At 37.0% G+C, this 10,090-nt stretch overlaps 1 protein-coding gene and 1 pseudogene across 1 annotated transcript in view; both read right to left on the bottom strand.

Moving 5' to 3' along the window:
- COL19A1 (collagen, type XIX, alpha 1) overlaps window positions 1-10,090 on the bottom strand; it is a 669,215-nt gene that overhangs the window by 228,325 nt on the left and 430,800 nt on the right. The gene's annotated exons all lie outside the window — the stretch shown is intronic.
- LOC102848225 overlaps window positions 1-10,090 on the bottom strand; it is a 15,819-nt pseudogene that overhangs the window by 1,549 nt on the left and 4,180 nt on the right.

Below are 10,090 nucleotides of genomic sequence, written 5' to 3'. Positions count from 1 at the left end.
GAAGGACATTATCTCAGAATGAAGTATTTCAGTCACAGACAGGATAGCACTACTGTTCTAAAGCAGGTCTGACATGGGAGGTGGGTTGGGAGGAGAGTAGAGTGAGAGTGGATAGATAATGAACATTGGAACAGATGAAGGAAAGAACTGTTCCAAAGGAAAATATAATTAGGCACTATACATATGGCAACAGCCCAGAATAAGAGGTACATTGCAAAGAGGACTTGGTGGAGGGGAAGGAGAGGGGTAATTGTGCAACAATGAATAATTTTTTTTAATAGTGAACTAGAGGAGAGGGAAGAAAGGGAGAGGGGTAAAATGTGCAACAATGAATAAGCAAAAAAAATCTCTAACTTTTCTGTAAACTTGCATTAAAATCACAATTAAAATAAAAATTTTATTTTAAAAAAGCAACCTGTTGGAATGAGGTTGGAAATGAGGAATATGCAGAAAATGAGTTTGGGTCTATTTTCTCTGATCTTTTCTCCTTTCCTTTTTCTGTAGCACACAGTTTTCAGAGACAAGTTGCAGGCACAAATATCTGTGACAAAACTGTTCCGTTTCCTGATTCTTCTCCACTTAATTAATCCTCACTCTGTTAATGCTATTCATGTCAGTGTCTCTAGAAAGTGATGATGCATATATGTATATATATGTGTGTGTATGTGTGGGATTAAAACAGAATTTGGAAAAAAAACCAGAATTTGAAGTACAATAATTTTAAGTTGGAACGCTTTTCAACACTGTCGTAATTTTTTTAAATTATATTTTTAAAATTTTATTTTTTTGTGTGTGTGTGTACCATCAAATCAGATATGACTGGTATAGGAGGAGATTGTTCCTCCTTCTCCAGCAGAGCAGCTGGTGTATTTGAACTGTACACCTCTGGTATTACAGTGCAGCTTTTTGCCACTAGGCTATCAGAGCTCATCTGTCCTAATTTTATTTTTTAAGAGAAGCCACAAGGTCTTCAAAATCGCGGCATGCTCACTAACTAATGAGATCTGGGAAAGTTTTGTGGATTTTGATTTTTTTAGAAATTATGTTTTTGCTAGAAAAAGTACCTAATTATTGGAAATGATGTGATAGAAAACAAAGCAAATAAATTGTTTTTAAGAAAACTTATTATAGGTAATTAGATTTGAAATTGAGAAGCAAGATCTAAAAGAGCGTATGGAGGCAGAATGTGAGAGAGATGTTTAGGAATGCTGTATGTATTTAGAATAAGAGTTTAAAAATTAAAATCTTATCCCACTAAGCACTATAGGGAATTCACTTATCTAATTTTTACCTTTGGTTTTCTTATACTAGAAATTATCTAATAAAAGCATATTAGGCACACTTAAGTCATGCAATTTTGACTAAATAAAAAAAGGGAATGGAGCAACATTTTTCAATATTAAATCAGAAGCATAACTTCTTTCGAATTAGTAATTCTCATGCCATCTCCGTTTTACTTTGAAAAGGTCTTTATCTCTATGGCAACAATTGCAAAAAAATATATTCATTTCTGTCAGCTTCCAATGAAAAAAATAAGTTCATGGTAAGCTAGCTGCATAATATAGAAAAATTTATAAGCGTAAGTGAAAGGATTTATTTTTTTAAAAGATAGAACAGGACTATTTACAAGGTAAAGCAGTCCCTTGGCATCTCCTAGCTTGGGAACTATATTTAATTACCATGCTTCAGAAATTTTATATCATTTGAGAAAAAAAATGACAGTTTACAGCATATATAAAGAGTTATAAAAAGTGAAAATTGCCAAAAGCAAGAAGGAAAAGAACAATTTAATTTTGATGATATTTTACCCTGACATTATTTACATTATGCCAATAAAATTTTCTGAGAAGTTAAAATTTTATTTTTAGCAAAATGGATTTGTGTTAAAAAAAAGAGTGCAGAAAAACTGCTGATAATAGAAATGCTCCTTTTAGTCAGCACTGGTCATTTAGAAATGAAAAGCAGAATAGATACAAGGGGTGAAATTAAATGCCTACGTTTTCACCAGCTGCTTGAATAATTTAGCAAAACTTGGAAATTGGAATAATAGACTAGTCCTTCTCCCAATGTCCCTCTTTTTACATTGTGTTTCATTCATATATATTGTGTCTCACACATTCCTTCATTCACTTTGTGTTTCATATGATCATTCCCATACATTGTGCTTTGTAAAATGATTCACCATTGATCTGTAGCTACTATCACCCCATCTTTTCAGGTTCCCACTGGATCTTTCCTAATTCATTCACCCCCTCACTCTACTCACCAGACTCTGGTCAATGATTTCCCCCTTCCCTCCCCTCAGTCTCCGTGCCTCCTCCTCTTCATTCTTTGGACTTTTATACACATTTTACTAGTTATCCTTCTATTTTTTTTTTTAATTAACAAAGTTTATTTCGAGTTCGAACCCAGGCTCCCGCGTGCTGACACAGCAGCATCCAGCGGAGAGCTATCCTTCTATTTTTATAATAATAGTCCTATACAGTACTTGCCCTTATGAAACTGAGTTAATTCACTCAGCATAATGCTCTCCAGACTCTTCTATGTTATATAGTATTTTTCAAAATTGTTGTTTTTGAGTGCTGCACAGTGTTAATGTGAATGCACCACAATTTCTCAATTCATTTGTTGATGGACAATTAGGCTATTTCCATTTTCTTGATGTTGTGAATAATACTGCTATGAGCATCAGTATACAAATCTGTTTGTGTCATACTTCTATTTTCCTTGGGGTATATTTTTAGCAGTGGAATAGCTGGGTAATATGGGAATTCTATGTTCAGCTTTTTGAGGAAATGCTAAACTGCCTTTCAGAGTGGTTGTACCAGTTTAAAATCCCACCAGCATTTTATGAGACTTCCAATCACTCCACAGCCTCTCCAACGTTTATTACATGCTGACCCATTAAACTTTGTCACTACTACTGGGGTGAGATGGTATCTCATTGTGGTTTTGATTTGCATCTCTCTTATTGACAGTGATTTTGAACACTTCTTCATGAGTCTGCTAGCCATTGAATATCTTCCTCTATGAAAATCTTTCATGTCTCTTGCCCATTTTGCAAATGTGTTATCAGTCTTTTTCTTGTGGAGACCCTGTAGGATTCTATAAACTTTTGTTATGAGACCCTTGTCTGAGATCGTATTGTCAATTTTTTTTTTCTTCTCAGTCAGTAGGCTTTGTTTCATCTTTTTGGTAAAAAGGATTTGATACACACAGGGACTTACTCTTTAGGAGGTCCCATTCATTGATATTATCCTCTCCTGGTTGTGCATTTTTGGCTGTATTTGCCAGCCTATATATATCACAGCTAGGCCTTCTAAGTTTGGTCCCATTTTGTCTCTTAGGATCTTTATGTTTTGGGCTTGACCCCTAGGTCTCTGATCCACCTTGAGTTGATTTTTGTGTATGGTGTGAGAAATGGATCATCTTTCAGCTTTCTGTAGGTAGAAGACCAATTTTGCCAGCACCATTTGTTGGATAGGTTGTCATTTCCCCATTTGGTAAGTTTTACTTCCTTGTTGAATACCAGTTGACCATAGGTAAACAGGCTAATCTCTTGATGGGTTCTCACTTCTGTTTCATTAATCTATGCATCTGTCATTTTTCCAGCACCATACTGTTTTGGTTATTAGAGCTTTGTAGTAGGTTTTGAGATAAGGGAGTAGAATGCTTCCCACTTCATTTTTGTTTTTCAGAAGCGCTTTGCTGAATCAGAGCTGCTTTCCTTTACAGATAAATTTGCCAGTTACCTTTTCTATCTCTTTGAAAAACAAAGACATACTGCATTAAGAAAATTTGTTTTCAGGGACCTTTCCAGAGCACAAAGAGCATCACTTTCAGTCTAAAGAGTAAGATGTGCCTGATCCTGACCATGGTCTTCACAATTACTTGCTATGCGTCAGAGATCTGGGCAATAACCAAAGATGTCAAAATTGAAGCCTTTGAGTTGTGGTGCTGGAGAATAGTATTGAACATTTTATGGACTTCCAAGAGAACGAGTCTGTCCTGGAAAGGTTGAAATTAAGCTGCTCCTTGGAGGCAAGGACTTTGACACTCTGTCTCACATACTTTCAGCATGTAGCCAGGAGGGACAAGTCTTTGGAGAAGGATATTATGCTTGGAAGGGTTGATGGACAACACAGGAGAAGACCACAGATAAGATGGATTGAAACAATAACTGGGGTAATAAGGATTGGTGCATCAGAAACAGTGAGATTGTCTTAGGAAAGAGGAGAGTTTAGAACTAATGTGCATAAGATTTTTATGAGTTATATTTGATGTGATGTGACATAACAATAACAAGAATGTGGTAAATAATATCACTTTTCTAGTTTCCTTGGTTGCTGTATAGAAATTCAACTGATATTTTCTATGTTTATCTTTTAACCCGCCATTCTGTTAAGTTGGTCTACTATGTCTAACTTTTTTGTTGTTGAGTGTTTGGAGTTTTCTGTATAAATTATTACATTATCTGAATATGCCAACAGTTTCACTACTTCTTTGCCAACTTGGATGCCTCTTATTGCCTTCTCTTCCTTTATTGATATAGGCAGAACATCCAATATAATATTGAATAAGATTGGTTAAAGTGGGCATCTTTGCCTGGTCCCTGTTTGCAAGTGGAACGCCTTTAGTCTCTCTCCATTGAATATTATGTTGGCTTTTGGATTTGCATGTATACTTTTTTATTATGTTAAGGAAATTTACCTCTATGTCTATTTTGCTAAGTGTTTTATTCAGGAAGGAGTGTTGCATTTCATCAAAGGCCTTATCTGCATCAATGAATGATAGGATCATGTGGTTCTTGCTCTTTGCTTTGTTAATGTGATGAATTACATTATTTTGTGTTTGTTTTTTTTTTCTTCTATCATATTGAATCATTCCTGCATTCCTGTTATGTATCCCACTTGGTCATGATATATTTTTAAAAATATATTGTTGCTTTCTATTGGCCTGCATTTTGTTAAGGATTTTTGCATTTATGTTCATTAGAGATATTTATTGGTCTATAGTTTTTTTTTTGGTGAAGTCTTGGCCTGGATTTGGTATTAGGGTTACGCTTGCTTCATAGAATGACTCTGGAAGTATTTCTTCTTTTTCTATTTTTAAAAATAATTTAAGCAGAATTAGTGATAGTTCTTCTCTGAATGTTTGGTAGAATCCACCCATGAAGCCATCTGGACCAAGACTTTTTTTTGTGGGGAGTTTTTTAATTGTTGTTGTATACCATTGAGTCAGAACTTACCCATAGCTGAACCTACAGCAGGTTTTCAGAGGAAATTATTCTCACTGGAGGAGATTGCCTGTCCTTCTCCCACCAAGCATCTGATGTACTTAAATCATGTTCCTTTGGCATTGCAGTGCATCTTCTTGCCACTAGGCAACCAGAGCTCCCTAGTTCTTTAATTATTTGGTAAATTTCTTCTTTTGTGACAAATCTATTCAAGTATTTCACTTCTGTCTGTGTCAGTTTGGGTAGGTGTAGGTTTATAGGAATTTTTTCCATTTCCTCTTAGTTTCCAAATTTGTGGGAGTATGTTGTTGTTGTCATTATGTGCCACTGAGATACTTGTGACTCATAGCAACCCTATGTACAAGAGCCCTAAACCCTGCTCTATCCTGTACCAACCTCCCTGTCTCTGACACACCTACTCCCATTACCCCAGTGATCCATTTCATCGAGGGTTTTCCTATTTTGTGCTGTACCTCCACCCTCCCGAACATGATGTCCCTCTCCAAGGAATGGTCCCTCCTTGCAACATGCCCAAAGTATGTCAGACAAAGCTTCAGAATCCTTGCCTCCAAGGAGCAGCCTGGTTTCACCCTCTCCAGGTCAAATCTGTTTGTTCTCCTAGCAGTCCATCATATATTCAATACTCTTCTCCAGCACCACAGCCCAAAGGCATCAATTCTCTTTCTGTCATCCCTACTCACTGTCTAGCTCTCTGACACATAACATGCAATTGTGAAGACAATGGCCTGGATTAGGTACATCTTAGTCTCCAGCCTGATGTTGTTGCCCTTCAGTATTCTGTAATGGTCTTTGACAGCTGACTTTCGGAATGCAATTCATCTCTTGATTTCCTGTCTGCTGGTACCAAAAGTGTTGACTGTGGAGCCAAGCAAACAAAAATTGTTAACAATCTCAAGCTTTTACCATCCATAATGATGCTGCCAATTGGCCCAGTGGTGAGAATCTTTGTTTTCTTGATGTTGAGCCTTTCATAATACTAATAATATTATCAATTTAATTTTAGCTGGCTCAGTTGTGATATCACCACTTTAATTTTTAATTTATGTTGTTTGTGATTTTTCTTTCTTTACATTTACAATCGTTTCATCACTTTTACTAATCCTTTTGAAGAACCAGCTTTTAGTTTTGTTGATGATTGCAGTTGTTTTTCTGTTTTCTATGCCATTGATTTCATCCCTTATCCTTATAATTTGTTTTCTTCTGGAGGCTGTGGGATAAGCTTATTATTCTTGTTCTATTGGCACGAGGTGTTGTGGCAACTAGTTTATTTTGCTCTTTCTTCTGTTATATGCTTGCTTATTGCTATGGTTTGTCTCCTTAAGACTGCCTTAGTTGTATCCAAGAGGTATTAATATGATGTATTTTAATTTTCACTCATTTTGAGTAATCTTTTTAATTCCCTTCTTATTTGTTTTATAACCCTGTGTGCTCTGGTGGCCTAATGGTAAAAAGCTGTGCTACAATCCCAAAGGAACATGGTTCAAATATACCAGTGGCTCTGTGGGAGAAAAATGGAGAATCTCCTCCCATGAGATTAACTACCTCTGAAAACCTGCTGGGTTTAAAAGTCACTTCTGATTCAAAAGCAGAAACAGAAGCGGAGCAACAATATAACCCAGTTGTTCTTAATAAAAGTGTTACTTGACTCCTTTGTGGCATTTCTTTGTTCTTTTGTCCTCTTGTTGTTAATTTCTAGCTTTATGGCATCATGATCTAGGAAGGAATTTAATATTATTAACTTGTTTTTTAATTTGTTAAGGCTTCCTGTGTGTCCTAATATATTTTTAATTCTGAAGGATGTACTAATAAGGAAGTAAATTGAGTTTTTGTTGTTAAAGTTCCCTAAATACATTTAGGAAGTTGAGTTGCCCAATTGCGTAATTTAGTTCTTTGTCTTGATTGTTTCTTTAGTTTGACCTGTTCCTTGGTGAGGGTGGCATGTTTAAAGACTCTTACTACTATTGTTGTTACTGTTTGGTGCCAATGAGTTGATTATGACCTATAGCAACCATATAAGCAACAGATCCAAACCCTGTCCAATTCTTTCCCATTCTCAAAATTTCTGACACATTTAGCCCATTGAAGCAGTCACTGTGTCAATTCATCTGGTCTTTTTTTTTTTTCTGACAATTCTTCCAATAGTGACTACTATTGTGGTGCCATCCATCTATTTTTTCAAGTTTGCTAACCTTTGCTGCAAGTATTTCGCAGGTTATCATCAGGTGTGTAGATGTTAAGTAAGGTTAACTGCTCTTGATCTTTTGTGCCTTTAGTCATTACATAGTGTCCTTCCATATCTCTTATGGTGATTTTAATTCTGAAGTGTGTTTTATCAAAGTTTTGTATTGGCACCCCAGTTTTCCTATGGATGCCATTTGTTTAGTGTATTTTTCCCCACTCTGATTTTTAGTATGTCTTTTTCCTTATTTTTAAATGTTTCTCTTGACTGTGTATTTCCTCATTTTTTATGATACCTTGGTAGTTTTCTTCTAGTACCTCTTCCACAATTTTTCAATGCTTTCCTCCCTCCCCTCATGTTCTGAAGTTCCAATCACATGTACTTTTTTTTGTTTGATGTAATCCCACAATTGTGAGGTTTTCTCTTTTTTCCTTCTGTTTTTTCTCTTTCCTCCTCAGTTAAATTCTGATTGAGATTCATGTCTTCTCTCTTGCTGTTAACCTGACCCATCTTTTCTATTCTGCCTTTTTTGCTTCTATCATGAAAAGAAGTTTTGAAATATCAACCTTGATATTTTGGATTAAATTTTCATGTTTTCTGTTGTTTCTTAAATTGTGTTTAATTTAAGAAATTAAACTCTCTCTGTCTTCTGATGATACTTTAAATTCTTGTACCTCTTTATTTATAGTTTCAACTCTTTCTTCCATCACTTGTAGCTTCTTCAGAACCAGTTCTTGGGACTTTACTTCAGTATATTTCTTCTGCTTTCATGTCTCTGAGATATTAATTGGGTTTGCAGTCTGGTCTGCTTTTTTAGAAGATGGCTTGTAATAGTTCTTGATCCTGCCTGCTGCTTCTTTGACATTCTGCACAGTTCAATATGTGTGAGGCATCTTCTGTTGTGTCTTTATAGGTAGTTGCCAATTCCTTATCTTTTTGCTGTTATTGCTAGAGCTGCAAAGTCTAATTGTTGTTCATGATTCCATTTTCCAGTGGCAATCTCCTTACTGGTTGTCTGTGAACAGGTTTCAGCCTCATTTGCTGTGGCACACTTCTCAATTGGTTGTCCTTGGAGGGGCAGGGAGTTGAGGTTCTTGTTCTTTGCCCAGCTATGATAGGTCTGCTTCTCTGTCTTGTCTGATACTTTGATGAAAGGGGGACATTTCCCTAGGATTAAACAAAATTGACTGCTTCTGTCTGTGCTCTTTTCTATAGTTGTATGGAGGGATTGTTTCTCCCTGGGCATACAAATCCTGTAAGAAGCTGACAAGTCCCAGGAATGCTTCCCAGGACATTTTCCTCCCCAGTCTTGGTGTTAAGATGTATCAGTGTCCTCTCCCCCCGTTATATGGGAGGAGTTGTTTCCCCCTGAGCAAACATCATGTCTGGGCATTTGAGAATTTGAGAAGTCCCAGGAGTATTTGCCCAAGCACCTTTCCATTCCAAGTCTTGGTTGTTGGTGGATTCTTCCAGTGAACAGAAATCCAAGAGGTCTCCCTACTCACAGCACACTCCACTCTCTGTTGGTTGGAGCAATTCAGAAACCCAAAGAGGGTAGCCAGTAGGGCTCTTCCCTTCCTTCTAGCTATTTCCTGGCAGCAGTGAATGCTTTGGTGGGAGCAGGGAGAAATCATGAGGTCACTGAATGGACTCATGATGGCCTACAGGGTCCTTTCCCCTTTACTGGCTGTACTAGGTGGCCCACAGGGTATTTCCCTCTCAGCTGACTAGGAATGTTCAGAAATCCAAGCGAGAAGTGGGGATACAGGGTTTTTCTTTCTCTGCTACCTCTTTCTTAGAATCAGTGAATGCCCATGTGGGGGCCAGTAGTCACCTTGTTTATTTCTTAATTTGATTGCTTACTTTGAAAGTTTATTCTATCTTCTCAGTGCCTCACTCATCTGGTTCTTTTAGTTTGTTTTTATAAAAATAACCCAAATTTAGGGACAAATACTGTATAGTGCCACTGTTGTAAAATGGGACTGGCATTGGAGTTGAGGGGAGACTGAGAAAGATGGAATAACTAATGTATACTTCATTGAAACAGATAAGGGAGAAAACTGTTTAAAAGGGATATGTGATTAGGTATTACTGTCATGACAGGAGTCCAGAATGAAGGCTGCATAGTGTAGAAGACCAAGGGGGAGGGATTGTAAAACAATGTACTATTATTCATAATTTTGTTGTTGTTTTCACTGAATTGCCTGTGACCTATAGTGACCCTGTTACAAAAGCTCTGGACTCTCACCTACCTACCCTAAACCAAATCATTGTTTCTGATGTACCTACTACCATTACCCCAATTACTGTGTCAGTCCATCTCAGCACAGATCTTTCTCTCCTGCTCTGTCCTCTGTCCCTCAACCCTTCCAAGCATGATGTCCTTCTCCAAGGACTGGTCTCTCCTGGAAACATGCCCAAAATATGTGAAATAGAACTTAAAAATTCTTGCCTCCAAGGAGCAGCTTTATTTCACCCTCTCCAAGACAGACCTGTCTGCTCCAGTCTTGACAGTTCATGATATATTCAGACTCTTCTCGAGCACCACAACTCAAAGGCTCCAATTCTTCTTCTATCATTCTTAGTCATTGTCCAGTTCTCTGATGCACAGCAAGTAATTGAGAAGACCATGGCTTGGATTAGGTGCGCCTTAT

This window comes from Elephantulus edwardii, unplaced genomic scaffold, assembly GCF_000299155.1.
Source record: "Elephantulus edwardii isolate Elephantulus edwardi_28Jun2011 unplaced genomic scaffold, EleEdw1.0 scaffold00258, whole genome shotgun sequence".
NCBI classification, from domain to species: domain Eukaryota; kingdom Metazoa; phylum Chordata; class Mammalia; order Macroscelidea; family Macroscelididae; genus Elephantulus; species Elephantulus edwardii.
Note: the sequence above shows the minus strand (reverse complement) of the source record. Positions and strands in the feature narration are given on the sequence as shown.